We start from the raw sequence: 21,161 nt of genomic DNA on the forward strand, positions 1-21,161 counted from the left end.
TGAGTGGGTGAGACATAAAACTAGCAGAAGGCTTTGGTGAGTGTTTGTTAATGGCCTTCAGTCAAGGTGAGCAGTGGTCGGAGATCTTCAAAGCTTAGAGCAATAATGCTGTAGTAAATAACTGTTTTATGAAGCTCCCTCTATTTAATTTTCTGTTGATAGTGATAAAATGTTCATACAGCTTGATGGGAATTTTTGGAGGCTGTGACGGCAAATGTCCTGTTAAATACACTGAACAAAATTAAAAACACTTTTGTTTTTGCCGCTATTCATCATGAGCTGTACTCAAAGATCTAAGACTTTCTCTATGTACACAAAAGGCCTATTTCTCTCATATTTTTCACAAATCTGTCAAAATCTATGTTAGTGAGCAGTTTTCCTTTGCCGAGATAATCCATCCAACTCACAGGTGTGGCATATCAAGATGCTGATTAGACAGTATGGGTATTGCACGGGTGTGCCTTAGGCTGGCCACAATAAAAGGCCACTCGAAAATGTGCAGATTGCTACAGATGTTGTTAGCTTTGAGGGAGCGTGCAGTAGGCATGCTGACTGCAGGAATGTCCACCAGAGCTGTTTCCCGTGAATTGAATGTTCATTTCTCTACCATAAGCTGTCTCTAAAGGCGTTTCAGAGGATTTGACAGGACATCCAACCGGCCTCACAACTTGAAGACCACGTGTAACCACACAAGCCCAGGACCTTCACATCCAGCACCAAAGAATTTCAGCACAAACTGGACTCCCCTGGACCACTAATACAGTGAAACTGCACATTTTCGCTGATTAGTATTGGCAGGCCAAGGGACAAGCTGGGGGTTAGCGGTGCTAGCCGGCTGGGATCGGGGCCGAACTGGGGGCTAACCGGCCGGGGATCAGGGACAGGCTGGAGGCTAGTGGCGCTAGCAGGCCGAGGAACAGGCTGGGGGCTAGCGGCGCTAGCAGGTAGGGGATCAGGGTCAGACTGGGGGCTAACCGGCTGGGGATCAGGGACAGGCTGGAGGCTAGCGGCGCTAGCAGGCCAAAGGACAGGCTGGGGGCCAGCAGCGCTAGGGGGCTGGGGATCTGGACCAAACTGGGGGCTAGCCGGTTGGGGATCAGGGACAGGCTGGAGGCTAGCGGTGCTAGCAGGCCAGGAACAGGCTGGAGGCTAGCGACGCTAGCAGGCCGGGTATCGCTAGGGACAGGCTGGTGGCTGGCTGCGCTAGCAAGCTGGGGATCAGGACCAGACTAGGAGGGACTGACTGGAGGCTAGTGGCGCTAGCAGGCCGCATGCTAAGCCCAGCATGAGGAGCACTGGGGAATTCAGATCCGATTGCAGGGATTCCTTGAGACGACCCACATCCCAAAGCAGCTCAGCCATACCTGGAGCACACAGTAGGCGCGGTTGTTGACCCAGAGCCTTCTCGAAGCGGGCTAGCGCGTCCAGCCTCTCGTGCCAATCCTCTGCCCTTAAGTCCAAGAAGTGGACTTAAGGGCATTTAGTTTTTTATTAGTTTTTTTACAATATTTCCCTCCAAATAGCAATTACGGTCAATGTGACAAGTGACCTTTATCAAGTAGAATTCATAATGTCACGGGGGATAATACTGTACGTGGTGCTGCTTGACTAACTTTCCCAGATGAATGCCTGACGATTGAAAGGTTATTAATAAAATTAGTGCAAGTGAGAAAGTGTGCATGATTTTTTGGTTTCTTCACAATATTTCCCCCTATAATGCTGTGAACTAAAGTAGTAAATCTCACAAAGTAAGTAGCATTACTTCTGTTCTTAAAAACATGAATGTACTAAACTGCTTCAGACCCCTGCCTGAGTACCACATCATTTGGATCCCAGGACCATAACTGAATTTTTTTGTTTTTTTTGGTAACACAGCTCCACACACACACACACACACACACACACACACACACACACACACACACACACACACACACACACACACACACACACACACACACACACACACACACACACACACACAGCAAAAGCGGGGGTAAGCAGTTCTTTCAATTTGACAAATGACTATAAAGTCCTAGAGTTGATGTACACACTTTTCAACCTGCACAGCAGATGGGAACATTGCCTTCATGTTTTATGTATAATATATATCAACACCCACCCCCTCAATACTTCTGCAGAAACCCCTTTAAATGTCAGAAACGCCTCTGGAACCCAGAGTGGACTACTGCCCACAGGTATGAAGCATGGAGGGAGGCATAATGATTATTACTGTGCTGTGGTATTATTATAAAGCTGCTACAGGGCTTTTACCTTAAGCCAACCAAGGAAATGGTTGAGGGGAAATGACATTCTTGAAGGTCACTACAGGCTATGACAGTACAGCAATTTGGGCTTAAAAATGCAGTAACCAGTGGCAATGTTGCTATTGTGTAATAAAAATTCACCTATGTAATTTCTCCATTTAAATTGTTCACTCTACAGTGTGGAGAGTGACACTGTAGTGTTCAGAGACTGCAGCACATATAGCACCAGCACTGGAAATCTCCATTGTGGCTTTTGAGGACAGCAACGCAGACTGCAGATAGGATGAAACATGGCACAGCCTCCATTTTCACCTGGATATGACACTCCTGCACTGCCTCAGGCTCTGATTTATGCTCTGTTAAAAAGCGGCAGTGAAATGTAAAAGATGTGTTAGTATGCCTGAAGGAAGAATGCATGTCTTCCCCTCTTTGTCAGCGTCTGAGCCTACAAAAGAGTAAAATGGGACTCCTCGCGCTGTAGTTAAGAATGAATGGAGTGGGAAAAGTGCCCAGTCTTTTTTAGAACTGTAAACATGTCTCTATCTTTTTAGTTCAGACCATATTAATATGGTAATGTGATGATGTTGACTGTTCTTGTATGCTATAAGTCAATATATTGCTGTATGCTGTAAGTCAGTATATTATACTTTTTTGTTTTCTTTGCCTGTGTTGATAACAGTGTGTTGTGAAAATACTGCATGTGTCATGGCATTACAACAATTCAATCCAGAATAAAACTCTTTAACATTGACCTAACACATTAGTAGAAGGTAGGATTGGCAGGGAGTTTCATTGGTAATTTTCAGAGATGTAAAACATCATGTTTTGGCATGCGTGCCCTATGGAGATTCACTCTACACTATCCATGATATGAAAGACAATCCACTACTCAACACTGTATAATGGTTTCAACCACCTGGCACAGCTCTCCACCACTCTCTCTCAGGTCTCGCTGTTGTGTGGGCAGCTGTTGCTCAGTTGGTAGTAGTGGGTCAGTGGTTGGCTGTAGAATTAATCAAATCTAATGTTGTTATCACTCTGTCTGTCATTTTGGGGAATATAGAAATTGATTCTTGATTGGACCAGGCAGGTTGAAATGAACATAGGTTTAAAACTTATTTACTGAATGATACTAAACCACTGATGACACCGAACAGTGTAACAATTGGAGGGTTATCTAAATGTGTGGTGAAAATGGAAACATGTAAGACAGCACAAAGTACAGTGTATCAAGTGTATCAAAACAAAAATGAAAAAATAAACTAATAAATTGTGGAATAATTTCATAAAAGATTAACTACATTCAATAGCAGTTACCAACCATGTTAGCATCTGATTGGCTGAAGGGGAGGTGAAACTGAAGATAAAAATAGTGAAATAATGTTGCACAATAAAATTCTGAAAATATATACTATACTATATATAATTATTACCAAATCTATTGGTACATTTAAAGATATCTATTGGTCTATTGATTTCCATATTTATATACACTTTCTTAATTAATACATTTTGTCCCACATGGATCTCCTTACATGCTGTCCCTGCAGAGTATTGTGGGTAGGCTATACCCACCATCTGAAATCCAAAGTGAGCTAAATGTTTAACAAGAGAACTCGTCCTCTGTTTCCCCCACAGGACGTGAATGCAGCACAAAACAGCCCGAGTGCGAGAGAGAGAGAGAGAGGAGCGGCAACAGCGCAGATGAGCCCCAATGAACTGCAGCCGGGTCCTCTTTCAAACACAAACACACACACACACACACACACACACACACACACACACACACACTACGCTCCACATCACCCACACACAAATGCCAAAGCACCCATACACATGCAACCCAATAACGAGAGCACCATCAGTCTGAGCTGCCTGCCGCTGCCGGTGGCAGCCCTCACCGCTTCTCCGAGATACAAAGCTGGGATCCTGCTGGGAGAGGAGCTCCTGCTGCCTTGATAGCACAAAGGAGAGGAGAGCGGAGAGCGTTCATTTAGGAAGCAGAGAGACTTCATTTAGGAGGCGGTAGATAATTCAGCAGCAGTGCTGGAGGAAGAGACAGAGAGGAGGGAAGGTGAGTGAATGCAGTCCAGTCCAGCTGCTGTTGCTGCTGCTGGAGGAGGAGGAGAAGGAGGAGGAGGAGGAAGCTCAGTGTCTGGAGAGGCTGGAGGAGCAACATTACTCTGCACAGACCCAGCCAGAACAGACGGCCAGCAGTGATCAGAGCACCTTCAGGCTTGCAGATGTGGAAGGAGCGCTGTGCAAGTTGTAGTCCTGGGTGAGCCAACTTCCCATCTTTCCCTGCGTGCACGCGCATACACACACAACACACTGGTGCACTTGATCTGCTGCCTGACACTTTTTACACACCTCGTTTGAGTTAGAGATCATGCAAATGGAGTTTATCTTTTGTATTCCTTTCCCTTGCTGCCTGTCATCCAGTTTGAGAGTTTGAGTCAAGGTTCACCTGAACAGATGACCTGATGAGTGAGATTCATGTAACCCTCAGCTTCTCCTTGCACTGTTGTGGTGCAGTCCCAGCTGATCGATTTGCTCTCTAACTCAGATGGACGTCGGGTCTTATTATCTTGCGCTGTCTGTGCTTTCCTATTGTCATCCTTGAGATGGCGTGCTCGTGAATCCATGCAAGCACAGCCACTCTGTGTGCGTGTGCATTTGTGTTGAGATGTGAGCTCTCAATTAGGTTTTAATGATGTAAAGGTGGGGTAGAAAGGGGGAGGCAGCCTTTGATCGATCCCTCCAGCCATCTCAGTGTGAGTCTGGGTGCCTGTCGTCAGTGTGACACATCTAAGCCTCTGCCTGTGTTTGCTCAGCCCTCTCCCAGCTCTGTTCCTGCCTTTATTGTGGCTCTGTTCAGTTCTCGGTGCAGTTCTAGAAATAGGCTGTTTTTATAAGTAAGGTCTGAATACAGTTTTGCTTAAATCTTATTCCTCGTCTGTAAGGGTGTACCAATGTCTGGGGAATTCGAACGTACAAAACATGTAATTAACTGCAAATTATAACTGAGATTGCAGAGCTGTCTTGGTGTTTCTAAGACAACTGCAAAATTGAAATACACTTGCTGTGCATTTTATGATGCCCACAACTGTGAAGTATTTTTGTGGGCATTCTGTGCCTTAATAAAAAGTTGACAGTAGAGAGATGCCAGGAAATTAGGGAGAGAGTAACGGGGAGTGCAACAAAGGTCCCTGGATGGACTCTATCCGGGGACATTGCAATTCATGGTCAATGCCTTAAATCTTTAGGGTACAAAGTCACACCTTAATGGGCGTTTCTTCCCTGATTTTCATCTCATGAGTCACAGGCGGTACGTTTAGTGTCTTGTGTGCAGAAACTGAGGCATTTGCAGGTTTGCTGACCGTCAAATTAAACATCCCAGACTTTTATCCTGTGAAAAAGGTTAGGCAGAGAGGTAGACTAGGTACACAAAATTCACACACAAAAAAAGCCACGTGGACCTCATGGGCACTTGATGTAAATCTAGTTTTTGGGCAGGTGGAGCAGGTAGTCCATTAGTCATGAGGTCGGTTGTTTGATCCCTGGCTCCTTTTTGTTGTTGATGCGTCCTTGAAGGAATGAATCCCAAAAGCACATTATAAAGCACTTCGTCCCATCAAGGTAGAAAAGCGCTATATAAATGCAGTTCATTTACTATTTTTCATTTTTGTCTCATCAGATTTTTATTGTTATAAGTATATTTCTTATCTTACACCCCGTGTCATTGTGGTCTCATGGACTCCTACCTGCTTGTTGAGAGACACAGTAGCCATTAGTGTATAAAATGCAAGAGAAGAAAAAGTGAATGCAATTATACAGCAGCACTTAATGGTACCCAAGGTGCCACTTAGCCTCCCTATTTTATTAGGTTTATGTGTCAGTAATGAAATGTCTGCTGACGGGTCTGTGGCCCTCAGAGCGCATTGTCGAATCAGGCCAGTTAGTCTTGTCCATTGCTACGCCTATACTTACCTTCTCATTTTGATCCTTTCTGTTGCACATAAAGCTGTCAGCCGCGCTCAATACTGACATTACCTCAGCTTAACGCTGCCAATGCACAGCCTCATTGTTTTCAACTCTGGAGTATTTATGATGGCAGTAAAGCAGAGATGCAACTGTTGTCAGCAAGATGAGGGCATTGCTACTCTTACAGAGAGTACAGAGCTAAGCGAGGAGTGCAGGAAGAAAAAGGAGAGAGTGCCCCTGTGAGTGGCTGGTAGATACCTGCAGGCACGCTGGCATGTCAGCTGTGGCGGTTATTGATGTCCAGCTGGAACGATCATGGGCCTGTGTGTGCTGGCCATCCTCCCACTTGCTGACTGTTGTAATTCCATTATGGACGTTCAGATGGGGCTGTAACCTTAATGCAGAGCTTAGAGAGCATCTGGGCCTTACAAGTCTTTTGATTTACAAACATGATTGCTTCATTTGACATTTGTGGTGACGGTAGAGGCTGGCTGACCTCGTTACCTTAGAGCAGTGGTTTTCAGCCTTTTTTGTCAGAGGAAGTGGCAGTCAGCACCAGTACATATGTTGTGTCGAGATGTGCACGTTTGAGTAGATTTTTGATAAAGTGGATATGAAAATGAATGTTACAATTTTTTTAAACAAATTTTTAGGTCGCTCAGGTTTTCAGTCATATTAACCACTTTTATCCATTACTTAAGGTAACTAGCAACCATTTATCTGGTACGTTAAAGGGGCCATAAGTATTTTTTTAATGATATTAATCACTTTTTTATTGCCTATCTGCCTAACAGGTTGTAACCTCACATACAAACGAACCATTCGCCTGTTTTCTCGGTTCCCTCTGATGACCATTATACTAACTAACACTAGAAATTAGGTCGGATTTTCCATGAAATCCATTGGTTTATGTAGGCTGTGACATTTATGCATGCTCCCGCCTCTTACCTACTGATTCTGAACTCTGAGCTTGAAGTACACACAGCAACAAACACAACAGCTAGCGAAGTGGAGTCCGCTAACAACTGACTCCCAGCACAACACAGACTCCATACAAGGATATAAAACAATAAAATTTTACCCACTGAAGCCTGTAAGGCCAAACGAGAATCATATTATTGTATGATGAAACGGTCAATATTGGAAAGGCGTTTGAGCCATGGAGAGACCTTTGTTTTGGATATAAAAACCCAGAGTTGGCTTTCATCCTATTTTATGTAAATATATTGTGATTTTGTGTTTTTGTTAGATAACGTTAGCAACTGGTCGGCGTTATCCATTGTAAAATACTAGGCTATAGTTGTAACGTTATGGCTTGCGACATTACTTTACCACCTAACGCGATCCATATTACTGTCCAGTGTTCCGGCATTACCTCAAAGTGTTTTCAACCTGCAAGAAATGATGTAACGGTACAAAGCAAATGTGGAACGATTTGTTTATACTAGCTGATAGTGACGCAAGGCAGAGGTAGCCAGTTAGATTAGCACGATCTGATGTTTGCTTCATAACGTTCAATTTAGATTTATTGTTGTTACTTAGGTACAAACAGCTTCTTCGCCGGTCTCAGTCGCTGTAATGCAACAATCAGTAAGTTACAGCAATGGTACTTACTACGGTCTAATTGTTATTCTAATGTGTGGCAGTAATGTCTTTCATAATATTCAGTCTAGCTCACTAACCGTTTTCATTATCATCCAGTACATTTTAGCTATGCTGACATTGCTGAGCCTCTCTGGTGAAAGATACACAACGCTGATATCATGTTGGCTGAAGTCAGTCAATGTAGTGTTTAGTTCAACGTCAAGCTAATGAAAATATAACTAACATTTACCTGAGTCCAGAATTTTGTGGGTCTCTTGGTCTCTTGGGTCTCAGGTTATGTCTCTGTTTTGGCCGACGCAGAGTGCTCGTTCATTAGTTCGAGCACGCGCAGAAGCACACGCTTGGAAATGTAGTGGTTGCACTCTGAAACCTCACCCCTTAAGCTAGCTTGCGACCATTTATCTATTACTTAAAGCCCACTACCAACCATTTATCCGTTACTTTTAGCTAACTATTTCAACTAACCTTCAACAGTATTTCAACAGTTTATTCATTACTTTTAGCGAATTGTTTCTCTTGCTTACTAGTTTTCACATACTCTGAAGTCGGCTATAACACCTGAACACATGTTGCAGATGTGTTCAGGTGTTATAGCTGACTGTGAATATATTTTTTAATCACATATCTGTTTAATCAAATTAACCTGGCAACTGCAGTTAGCGTAACATTAAACCATGCAGTACAGTGCCCCTCATTGGCAACTGCCTTAGAACCTCAGTATGTATAAGACGGTGTTAAGTATTACTTAGTGAAATTAGACGTAAGCATATTTAAGGCTTAAGCAGGGCCTAATACAGTACAAGAGTTTTTATTCAAAATCATGCTGTTGGCCAGTGGAAAATGGGCTGAGGCTCTAGACAAGTTAGTGAGGGAGTGCAGTTATGAAGCGCTGCATACTGCAGTTTGTCATCGTAGTGTCATTTATTTAGATGACTCTAATGGAGCCACTAGTAACTACAACGCTTTTGTTATGTTTTTTGAAACCAACAGGATCAAAGCCAAAGCAATACGTCAACCTAGTACAATACATCAAAGTAAAACTGCTCTGATGTTGAAGAGTCAATTTATCTTCACTGAATGTGTTTTTGCTTTTTGAAGACGATACTGTTTATGCCAGTGCCCACTCAGAGAATATATTTGTCTATAATTTAGAATACTATATTAGCTTGCATACATTTCTAGTTGCAGAACCTATTCATAAATTGTATGAGTACACACACTGCCATAGTGCTACAGTATCTCCTTATCTTAACCAAGCTTCGGGATTGCCGTGTTACATTTTTCTAATTTATTTCTTGCATTTCACAATGCTCTCTCTCTTGATGTTTCATAGAGGTCATCTAAACAAAATTGGCTCATTTAAGCTGATGATAGGTCCCATATGATTTACTGGACCGGCTGAGGAGGACTGGAGCCACGGCACAGATGAGAGACAGAGAGGAAGCAGAGGGGTGAGAAAGAGTTTCTGCTCTTTGGATGCTGCATATTTTATGTTTTCTGAAATCGCTGGCTGAAAGAATGTGTGATGAGGTGGCCGTAGCATTACATAAGTACTAAAAGGGAAGCCAAGGAGTCCCATGAGTGTAGGTAGGCATTGCTTACACACTTAAGAGTCGTTCAGTGACTACACATCATCTTTTGCTTCTTGCATTAAGTCATTTTGTTTGCCCAGTGATCCTCAAGAGGTGGTGCTTTTTAACATTGTGAAGCAACACAGACTGTTTATGCCCATTTAAGCTTCAGCCAGCTGAAAGATCAGCAGTTAAAACCTTTGGTTATGAGTGAGCTGATGTTTGAAGTCATGTTTCTTTGAGTGTAAAGGAGAGAAAAGTGTCTCCAACACTGAGTTGTGTTATGGGTATGGGTGTTTTGAGGAGTTTATATACTTGTCGCTCTCTCCGGCTCATTTCATTTATTGTATTTCTATTGCTGCTGGAAGCTTGAAGCGCTGCGACTGGCCAGCCTTAAAACAATATTCTCCAGTATGGATCGACCATCATGACAGACAAAATGGAGTTCAGTGCTCCTGCCTGTGCTCTCATCAGGAACGTATCATCCTTACCAGTATAGGACTTGATTTCAGGCACCAATGTGGAAGATTAAGGGGATCTATTAGCAGAAATGGAATATAATATTCATCATGAGCCCTTTATATCTTCAGAGGGAGCGGACTCTCTTCCACGGAGTCCGCCATGTTGTACAACCATGTTTCTACACCAGCCGAAATGGATAAACCAAACACTGGCTCTAGAGAGGGCTTTTTGCGCTTTTATTGTTCTAAATAGTACTTTTAACAAAAGTACAACATAATATATTAAAGTTTTGATAAATAGTCAAATGTATAAAACTACAGAATTTTTTTTTTTACAAATATCTGATTTGTTATAAATTATGAAGTACTTTCACTAATGGACATTAAATTAAATAGTGTTTGTATTGTGGGGGCCAGTGAAACAGAAACTATAAAAAATACCAATATACTACTACTATTATATATAATTATACCACATATCAAATCTCATGTCACTGCTATTAAATTAATGGTAAAAAGGGCTCTCCTGAACAGGCAAAAAATCATATATTTGTGTTTTTGTCATGAAATAGTTATTACGTTACATATAATCTGCCACAATTATTACTTTATAATATATAGCATATTTGCATCTAGTTTATCCCTTTGCCAGCACTCTGTTAATTCTATCCAAAGCTACAATAAACCATTTTCTAACCACCACCTGGCTCTAAAACTTGTCTTCTATGATGTGACAGTGACCCAGAGGAAACGCTGCCTTTGAATTAATCTAATACTACATGACTGTCTACAACGAGGACCTGCAACTTTAAGATTTCACACTAACTTTGCACATTCAAAAGTGCAGCTAGATAACTTTGTTTGGTTGGAAGCTGTGTTAGATAGGCCTACTTGTTCCGCTCATGTTTATTTACAGGTCCCCTCTCATTTCGTCATACCGACTGTAATACAAGCGGCTTGCAGATATATTTAGAATACGTTACACAATATAGTTTAACCGCTCCTCTACTGATAAATATTAGCCAGCTTTGCCACTAATTTAGCAACGGGCAGCGTCAATTACTGTAAGTGAAGAATATTTAGAAGTAATGAATTAGAGAAAAATAAGAAGACCATTCGCTAGTACTGTTTCAGAAATAAATCTACAATCACGTTTATCATCAGCGTAACCACCACTCACCTATCGTTACCGTAACATTAAACACACTGCTGTGAGCCTGGAGAGGGAAGTGAAAACGTGAGGGTTAGGAAGTATGGTATGGTAAGAGAAGGGCTGTTTTTATTATATTTAAGTCAGTAATTGACGTGACAAATGACTAACTCAACGGGAACACTGAGTATGAGAGCTACCAGGAGCTACTCTCTATGGCTTGTAGACTGAGGTCAGCTGATGTTTTTTTCTGTGGTGTTGCAGTGTTGTTAACAGAGGAGCTGCAGCGTGCCCTCTGGTGGGCAAACTATGCAACAACAACATAGTCCTTAAAAAAACACTAAAATACTGTATTTTAAAAAGGCGTGTTCAGTAAACCTACAGGGAAGCTCCCGCCATGTCACTGCTAAGCACTCTGCGGTTTCCCTAAATTTCCTTTTCAGATTCATACAGTGGCATCGCTAGCAGCGATCATCTGATGAGGTCAGAGAAGGCAGATAACCAGAGTAAAGGGCAATTACACTGCAGTATATCCGCTACATGCAGCCTATCATGCAGCCTTAGGTAATCCCTGCAGCACCCTGCATTATCTTCTCTAATGCACCACGTAAACCTATGCCACAACAATACCTGATCCATAACAAACCTTTCAGTCAGTCAAAGCATTGCAGCGGCATCAGTAAATCCATACAATATGAAGTATTAGTCAGTTAGATTCAAACATACCTCACTTCAGTACTTTAAATAACATAAACATGGAACACTGAAGGGCACCTGGTTGTTTAAGAGCTGTTTGCCTTCTTGTGATTTGTTTTGCTGCTTCAGATGGAAAAAATTCTCAGACTGTGAGAGATGCTGAGCTGTTGAGATGATAACAGCTTTCTGAACAATGTTTTAAAACTCTCCTTTTATCTATTTCAACTCTCACACCATTAACTGCATTTACATTTTATCAAAACCGTAGTCCACAGTTTCAGAACTATTGTTTGAAATTATTGAGTGTTTTTCTAAATGCTTTAATGGAATATCACTTGCGGAAAAAAGGTGTACATTTAAATTCTACCTTGCATAAAACAGAGATATTGTTACTTTATGCCTGAAAGTCTTCCGGCTCTGTTATTACTCACATGTGTAGCAGCTGAGCCAGGCAGACACGGCTAACTGGATTTTGAACCACTGTGAAGAACCAGTTGTGTCCTGTGGGTTAAGTTACGCACATCTTTCGTGCAGTCTCTCCATGGGCCCTGCACATGAGATAACTCTTTAATCATCTCTCCTCAATTATGTAATTATGACAAAGATTAGATAAACACAGGATGTGCAGTGTGTTTCTTTTGTAAGACTGATACCAAGGTCTGAGCTACGAAACCCATATTCCCCATTTTCCATTTTTCTTTGCCTCTGCCTTGAAACGTTGCGCACCTTTGTGGCATTTAGAAAAAAAAACATTAGGTGATTTGATTGAAATACCTAATTAAATGCTGATCCCTGTATCTGCACCTCCATACACACACATATGCACACTCTCATCTCGTCACCAGCCTCTCCTAATTGATTTGTAAGTGCTTGACGATCAAAAGTAGCATCTTTCTGTCATCACGTCCCCTCAGTCTTGAACCTACTAATGACTCTTGACTCTAACGAGAACTTTACGTATGGCTGTGGTCAGATGCACTTAACTCTGTGCATGGGCATTAAGCACAGGATTAATTAATCATTCTTCAAATTTGGTCCTGTTGTCTAAACAGTTAACACTGCGCGACTCAGCTGAGCTCTGAAGCATTCAGTCGGCCGTTTGTGCGGTGATGATAATGCATTTAGATCAAGATTAATGTGATTAATTGTGCAAAAATAAACACTCCTGCACGCAAGATCTGGTCTGTGTTTTTGTTTATGGAGCTCTCTCAAGTATTGTGTGCTTCCCTCACTTTTCCTTCACTCATCCTCATTTAGAAATTGGTCTTTGAACCTAATGTACCTAGTGAACCTATTTTAAATATCCTAGTGAGCCGTCAGTACAAATGAAGATTAAAGATTCATGCCTCTTTGCATCTTCATATCAGTCCATAAGGATCAGTGCTCCTCCCCCTCTGCTCTGTGGATCACACTGTCAAGAAGAACTAAAGCCGACTTTTATCTTCTTTTCAGCCGTTGAACATAAATCAGATAATCAGTTGATCAAATCATTTTCCTTACGTGGAGATCAATGGAACTGAGGGATGAGAGTGAACTGATTTCTCTCCGTTTGTCTGTGCTTGATTTGCCTTCTGTGATTGTTACTTTATGTGTTGCTCTTCTTTATACTTTTGTAAGCTCGCATGTGAGCTTAGTCGCTTGATTTGCTTCCTGAAAGAAGATAGGCATGAAACGGGAGAGTGAAAGCTGGGATTTAAACCCTGTCCATGTGGCATTCCAAGTCAGCGACTTTCACTTTTTAAATTAGTAGTTTAAATGACTGCACTTACAGGCAGCAGTGGGTTAGCTTAGCTTAGCACAAAGATTTAAAACAGGGGTAAACAGCTAGCCTGGAACCGTCCAAAAGTAAAAAAAAAAAAAGTCTGCCTACCTGCACCTATAAAGCTCACTAATTGCCAACTGGTATCTTGTCCGTTTAATACATACAAAAAACAAAGTGTAGTAAGAGTGTAAAACCAACAACTTGCCAGTTTACAGGGTGTTGTGTGCCAGATTATTCTTGCATTAGTAACACCGGTCCAGACCACTATTGCACATTTTCTTTAGTGGAACAAATTCTCCATGCTGTGCAACACCAACTAACATGTAGCTACCTAACTACTACTTGCTAACTTCTACTCGCTAAAAGCATGCAAGAGATAATTAGCACCATCATTTTAGATTTTGCTCACCAGAGGGATTATATTTTATCCCCCTTAATACACGTCTTAATAATATGAAGGTCGTGCAGAGGTCAGTCGTGTCCTGTGTACCTACTGTGTTCATTAGGGCTTTTGAGCTTGTAGTTTCAAGGTGCTAAGACCATCTGCCCGCAGACAAATAGTGTAAAACATTACTTCATTATCGAGATGTTAATTTGTGCGGGGTTGCTACTTTCAAGTGACCTTTTAGTTTGATGAGAAACGAAGTGTGTTTTCACTCAGGATGTTTCGCTTTCTATGTAAAAATACTGAGCTTGGCAGCTTTGGATACTGATTCAAATTAAAGATGATGTTGGTATTGATCTTAATTACAGAGCATGCCTTATTATTAATACCAGTCCAATTTAAATAGACTCTGTGTGTTCAATGCTATGCTGACAAACTAATTAAGGAGAGAGATACTTTTGGTTTTATATTGCAGGACTAAAGTCATTAGGCAGTTGTGTTGTGCATCCACCGTGTGAGAAGCGAGTCAGTCTCTCTGTGCAGCCCCAGAGAGGGGCAATGTATTTTCATTTGAAAAGGATGTCAAAGCCTGGAAGAAAATTTCTCCCTTGCTTTGTTTCTGCATCATTTGAACTAATAAATCTGCAGCTCTATGTGTCCACGTGTAACCGTGAAAGCTGGGTGTGATGAGATTGTGCTTAACAGACTGTGGTTCCTCTTCCTCCCTCTCTCTCTTCCTCTCGTCTTCCACTCTCTGGGAACATATGGATTTGGTTTGCCTGTCAGAAGAAGTCTGTTGAGGATCTTTGCTTTGAACTGACTCACATCTGTCGGGAAATTCTATTCTGTTGTTTGGGGCATTATAGAGGCTATACGCTGTTCCTGAAATAGCTGGAACACTGTGGAGGCGGGTTGCGCTCTGCATCTGAGAAGTATAGGGTTATATTTGTCACTATAGATCACAATCTGTGGATCTTTGTGTCTTTGAATATCTCTGCATGCCACTGTGCACATGTATATGTACATGCTTGTGTCTATGTGATGCCCTGCTGTCACATTCCTTCAGTTTGACAGGTGTACTTCCTGATCTGTGTTGCTTGCTACACTTTGAGGTGAAGTGGACATGCCGCTTCTGGACATCAGCAGAACGTTATGAATTTATCATGGGAGCCAGTCCAGCGTTGTACAGGGCTGACACTCCACTTGTCTTTACAAGCCTGTCATTGGTTAGGGATGAATCTTTTTTATTTTTTTCTCAGAAAAACATTGATCACAGAATCAGGGATCGGCCTGCCTGCATGACAGTCAGCCGGCATGACAGCATGCTGTCAGAACCCCCCTCATCTCTTTCAAAAACAACCCTGCCTGCGTTCCTTTCCCTCTGTACCATATAGTGTACACCCATAGCTTTCTTTCAAAGAATTTTCTTTTTACCCTCCCACTGCCTCTCGCTTTTGTCTCATGTTGAAACGTCTCATCAGAACCACTTTCAATGGATCTTTCGACTGTCATGGTGCGGGGAAGGCAGCGTCTGCATGTCAGAGTAAACAGTTTCAAAAGAGCCCGTGAATAATTTCTACGCCAGGATGTAGCTGCGGTTGTGTCTGTTTGCATGGACTGGAGGTTTTTTTTTTGGTGCGGTGCAGTGTGTGTTCCTAACTCTATCCCGCATGCTGTTTCATCCCAGTACATCCAATGCTGAGTTCCTGTGTGATGTCAGAACAGATCTATGTTTAATGCGCAGGCAGGGCCCAATTACACTGTGCCTATAGCTGTATCTAGAGACTGCATGCCAGATAACAGGCCGGGATGTCGTTGGCGAGATGGCGTGGCATGGTGATCCCCTTAAGGACACTGATTGCTCATCTCCTCCTCTGGCTGTGTGGACATTTGTTGTTTGCTTTGGGGTAAATTTCCCCCTGAAGAGTTATTTGAAGCCTCTGTTTTGGTTTCTCTTATATTTCAGATGCGGAAAATTTTAGATCACTCTGCAGAGGGAGCATGAACACCCCTCCTCTTTGGTGCCTCTTCATCCCTCTCTTCCCTCTCTTCCTCCTGGTGGCCTTTAGGGAGAGCAGCTGAGTCACCGTCTCCTCCCTCTATTCATCCTCAATCTGCTCCTGCTCCTGCTCCTCCTTCCTCCACCTTCTTTCTGTTTTCTCTCGCTAAACTTTCGTCACAGGAGCTAACAACCTGTGTCATTTGCTAAGGTTCACTTTTAACTCTCTGCAGAGCCTCAGCTGGGAGTGTGTATGTGTGGCAATTTTTGCATTTAGCTGAATTTATGTGTGCATATTTTTTACTTTTTACTGTCAGCATGCGTTCTCTATTAGGCACTCCTATTAGTCAGAGTTGTAGCACGGACAGCAGCAGCAGCTCGTTGATGGAATCTCTCTGGAGTTGAGATTTACGCCAGAGAGTGTGGCTGTCAACCACGCATCCGAGGAGACACAAACACACACGCACACACACACACAGACACACACACACTCTCACAGTTACAGTCTATGTTCCTCTGAAGTGCCTCGCTTTTGACAAATCCATTTCTAAGGCTCTTTTCCTTCCATGGCTCTGTCAGGATATATAATGCCTCATCACCTTCCCTAAACCATCTCACATCTCTGCTTTCTGTTTTCATCTGTCATTCTATAAAAGAAAATCTCTCTGAAATTTTGCTGCTATTTCTTATTTTATTTTGCTTAGCCTAATAGCATTTAAAGGCATTTCTGCTCTCTTTTTTTCTTATTTTTCCTTATTTTGTTGTCTTTTTTTTTAACATGGTCAGCACCTTTATGCATGCTCTTCTATTCCTTCTCTTCCTGTCTTCAAACCCTCGACTCCTTGCCTTCTTTTAACCAGGAGCTCATTGTTGCATTAGCTAATCTCTCAGAAGACATGGCACAGATACAGGATCTACTACTTCTTCTACTTCGACTCATGGCTATAAACAGTCGCTTTCCAAACAAACATCCCCTCATTATTTAACCAGCACAAAAAGGAAAATCTGGGCGAACGAATACATTTGTGATTTAACAAATAAATCATTATCTCCGCAGTACATGTGCAGTCATTTTTGTGAATGCAGCACTGAATGCGATATTGGTGTTTGAAGATTAATCAACAATTAGCTGCTATGATGTGCCGTGAGACTCTTTCTGTGTCTGTGTGCTATGAGAGCAGATTCAGTGCCAGCGTTGTTGCTTGAGATCCTCTAATTGCCTAAGAATTCTTCCTGTAATTAACACTCTTGGATAATTACATCAGAATCCCAGACCCGCTACTCTCACATTATTAGGCTCAGAGCAGCGGGAAGGAACACATGCAGACACATATAGTATGTTGGTGAGACGTTTATTGCAAGATTATATTATTTACTGCTCCTTTCATTGATGTGACAACTCTAAGTCCTGTACAAAGTAAAGAGATTTCACTTCAGCATTTTGTTTGTCCCGCAGGTTTGTTTCTTAAAAACACGTTATAGCTGAGGCTGACAGTCAGCCATCCCCAATTCAGAGCTCGCTGTCTTGTCGAGATTAAAGCTGCATGGAGGAGAGATGGGAAGTGGACCGGGCAGTGTGGCAGTTCCCAACGGCACAGGATTAGAGGGTGGGACAGTGAAGTAGGCCATACAAAACAGGCTCAGCTGAAATATGGACAGCAGACCATAACATAGACAGAGCTGGCCCAGTACATTTCATCAGCATGTCATTATGCTGTAATCCTAGGTCAGCCACTGTGCTGGCTGCATGTGTGTCAGACAGGGATAGTTATTGGTTAGGGACACTAGTGGATATTTTCACCTTGATGCAGAATCACAAAACTTTGATCACAGATGTGTCCTATTTGATCAGAAACTGTACTTTGGTGGAAGATTGCTTTGTGTCAGATGTGTGATTCAAAAATGAAGAGTTGAATTCAATATTTTTCTGCATTTTAGGATTTAAAATTTAGAACAAATCTGTGAGGAATCTAGATATGCTAAAAGAACAGATTGATAGTCTGTATTTTAGTTTTAAAAGTTTGATTTATGTTGTTTGTATTCATTATAGAAGCGCAAGAAAGACCGGAGAGATGTGTCTTCATGTGGTGGTGTGGGTTTTGTGCAAAGATTTGTTGCCAGGTGTTAACTGTGGAGACAGGTTTGTCTTTGAAAGAGCAAAATTGACTACATTTTTCAGCTAATGGTGCTCTCCAAACCATTCTTGGGAATTAGAGGGGAAAAAATATTCAAAACAACCTCTTTGTTTTTGCTTTTTTTGCCATTCAAATTAGGATACTCGGATGAGCTTCCACAATGTACCACAAATGTTCCACAACATGCAGTGTACAATACAGAAATTATCCAAATTAGTTGGAAACTGAAACTGAAACTTTTTTGAAAGCAGATGTTAGTTTTGAGCAGCTGAGAGATGGACGGTGACGACCCTTTCAGACCTTCTCAGATGCAGGCAGGATTTAATGAGACTGAGCACATGAAATGCCATTCACTTTCAGTGAAAATGATCAGCCTGTGCCGTTCAGAGTCAGTGAAGACAGATGAAAATGAGAGGGGCGAAGGAGAGGTCAGAAATGCCAGTCAGCATCACGTTACAGCAGAGAGGGACAGAAAAAGACAGCTTCAAATTTCAAATGTATGCACATGACGGGCTTTAATTTCACATTATGCTACTTCAGCCACATGTCTAAGTGACACAAAATGTAATTAGAATATCTGCGAGGAGCTGACCTACGTTTCAGTGAGCTCTAACAAGTACTCTGGAGGGAACATGCTATATTTCACTTTTTCTGTCTACCAGCCTATCTCTAACCACAGTGACCTTCTCACACCCTTGCCTGACTTTTAGCCATCATATCCTTGTAATTCTTGTTTGAAGACCACCTTAAAAGATTTTTTTGTCTACCTCTCTTGTATCTGACTTTGTTCCCTGACATTTTAGGACATTTTTGCATTGATGCCACACCCATGTATGTTTGATAAATACGCAGCTAACGGCAGCTAACAGTTGCTTAGGTTAACATAAGGACTGGAAATAAGGAAACAGTTTAATAATGAGTTATGTGCCGGAATATTTTTTTGGTGACTACAAGACTCTTACTAAGACAATTACTTCTCCCAGCCAAGTAATAGTCCATCATGTTATTACACTTATTACATTAAACAAATGAGATACAATGTGTAAATTAGGGACCTTTAGAGCTGTTGGTCAACTGATATTATCTTTGGATACAGCTGGGCGATATGGCCAAAAATGTTATCACGATAAAAGCATTTCATACCATTCGATATCAGTAATTATCACCATAAATGTCTAATCATTATTTCTTTGAAGTTTCAAGGCATATTTTTGCTCCTGACTGACAGTTGAAGAAACCAGATGGTTAATTGTGTGGTTAAACAGTGGATCACTTCACAAATCTGAGGTAGAACATTCAAAACAATTATGATAAAATCTTTTATATCATCAGTAAATATTTTAAATAAATATCTCAATAGAAAAAACAAGTGCTAATTTGTTTGTGATTCAAATGAATTCAATCAAACATTTATTGACGATATATTGAACATTTGTTATATTGTTATTGAGGAAAATTATGTTGCCATAATTATCATTATTGTTTCATTGCCCAGCTCTATCTGTGGACAGAGCCAGTGTTTCCCTTTGTTTGCGGTCTTTGTGTTAAGCTAATCGGCTGCTGGCTTTAGCTTCTCATTCACTGTACAGACATAAGGGTGGAATCAATCTCCTCGTATTTGCCAAAATGTCAAACGTCTCCTTTAACCGCACAGACATTTCTGCTGATATACCCCATCTCACCTTGCATCATCCTCCTTGGATTCCCATCTTCATACATCCTCCACTACCACCTTCTTAAAGTTTCATTGTTTCCTCCTCACCTTCGGGTCACTCTGTTGTCATAACTGCGGGTGGCCACTCTGTTGCAGGGCAAGCCAACACCCCTGACAACCAAAGTCACCTCCACAGTGTACCGTACGTGTTGTCACTAGACAAGCTGTGCGCATTTCAGCGTGGACATTTCAGTGAACTTGTGTACTCGTGAACATGTGCTTTGAAGGTGAAAAGCCTCTGCAGATTCCCCATAAACGTATCCCCTGTTTTTGTGTCCAAGTTGTGTCTTCTTTCATGAACTTGTTTTAACTTTCAGGAGTCACTTTTCAAGCTGCTGTCTATTTCTGTCAAGTTCAGCGCAGTGTGTATGGCCCGTGAGCTGTCTGTCATCCTGCGTGTTGTCATCAATCGCCTTAAATGACTGTAGCTGTCTTCCAAAATTATCCAAAGGACTTCTGCATCCTGCGTCCCATGAGTGAGTTTCATTTTCAGCTTTAGTTATGTTCATGCTTCAAATGTGATTTAAAATATGGCGATTGAATCGATTTGTTTATTTGAATTTGTCACAGATGCAGCTACAGCCAGTGACCTTTCTTGGTTATTACTGAGTGAAGCTCATTTTACGGCTGGTTTTACAAGGATGAAAAGTGATAAAGTGGGCTATAATCAAAATTTTACTACAGATCAAATGACTAATTTGAATTCACTCTCATTGCTCATAGCATCATTTTAAATGATGTACGTTACTTGCCCTGCACCAAACAGCAGGCAGACATGGTTAATAACTAGCGGGTGACCATAGTGAAGCATTTAGCAGCTAAAGAGCCAGATATTTTACTCAGAAGTTGACGGAGACCAAAAACAGAGCTAAAATTAGATTGAAAATTAGACTTGAGTCACTTAAGTGGCAAGAAACAAATGAATGATAATTTAGCTGTGTGTCTGTTGGATGTGTCAATAGGCAACTGTTTGCTAACAAATTCACCATATCAATGTAAACGGTAATGGTATTGTATCCACAGCTTGTTTCCACTGCCAAAAAAATCTTTTATCTCAGGTACAAGCTTCAGCAGTTATCCATTTGGTTTGGTGAATGCACTTGATAGAGGACTGAGCATTTTGACTCCCTTGCGGTCATGCGGGTAAAAGCATAAATGGCTCCAATTGGAGAAAAACCGGTGTGTCAGTTATAAAGACCTTTGCTAGCGATGCTTGGACGCTAATTGGACTTTTGACAGTTCATGTTAGACTGACAGTGGCTCAGTCAGCTCATCTCCTCTTGAGAATTGTGGATGGACAGCTGTAGGATCTAATATGATGTGAAATACACAGACTCCCAGCTATCTGCGCCATCTGTCTTCCTGCTTATAACAAGTGCCGTTTTCACCTGAGACCTTCAGCAGTAGAGAGCCTGATCTGCCCGATTCCATC

The 21,161-nt window shown here is 41.7% G+C and overlaps 1 protein-coding gene across 1 annotated transcript in view; it reads left to right on the forward strand.

Annotated features, from left to right (window-relative positions):
- The first annotated feature begins 4,391 nt into the window (after window positions 1-4,391).
- Window positions 4,392-21,161, forward strand: part of lingo3a (leucine rich repeat and Ig domain containing 3a) — a 37,301-nt gene continuing 20,531 nt past the window's right edge. Inside the window, exon 1 of the mRNA XM_038716170.1 lies at window positions 4,392-4,545. The gene's annotated coding sequence lies outside the window, so the exon portion shown is untranslated. The remainder of the gene's footprint in view (window positions 4,546-21,161) is intronic.

This window comes from Micropterus salmoides, unplaced genomic scaffold (genome assembly GCF_014851395.1).
Source record: "Micropterus salmoides isolate LMB-PRFRI ecotype aquatic unplaced genomic scaffold, ASM1485139v1 Ms_hic_scaffold_13, whole genome shotgun sequence".
Classification (NCBI taxonomy): domain Eukaryota; kingdom Metazoa; phylum Chordata; class Actinopteri; order Centrarchiformes; family Centrarchidae; genus Micropterus; species Micropterus salmoides.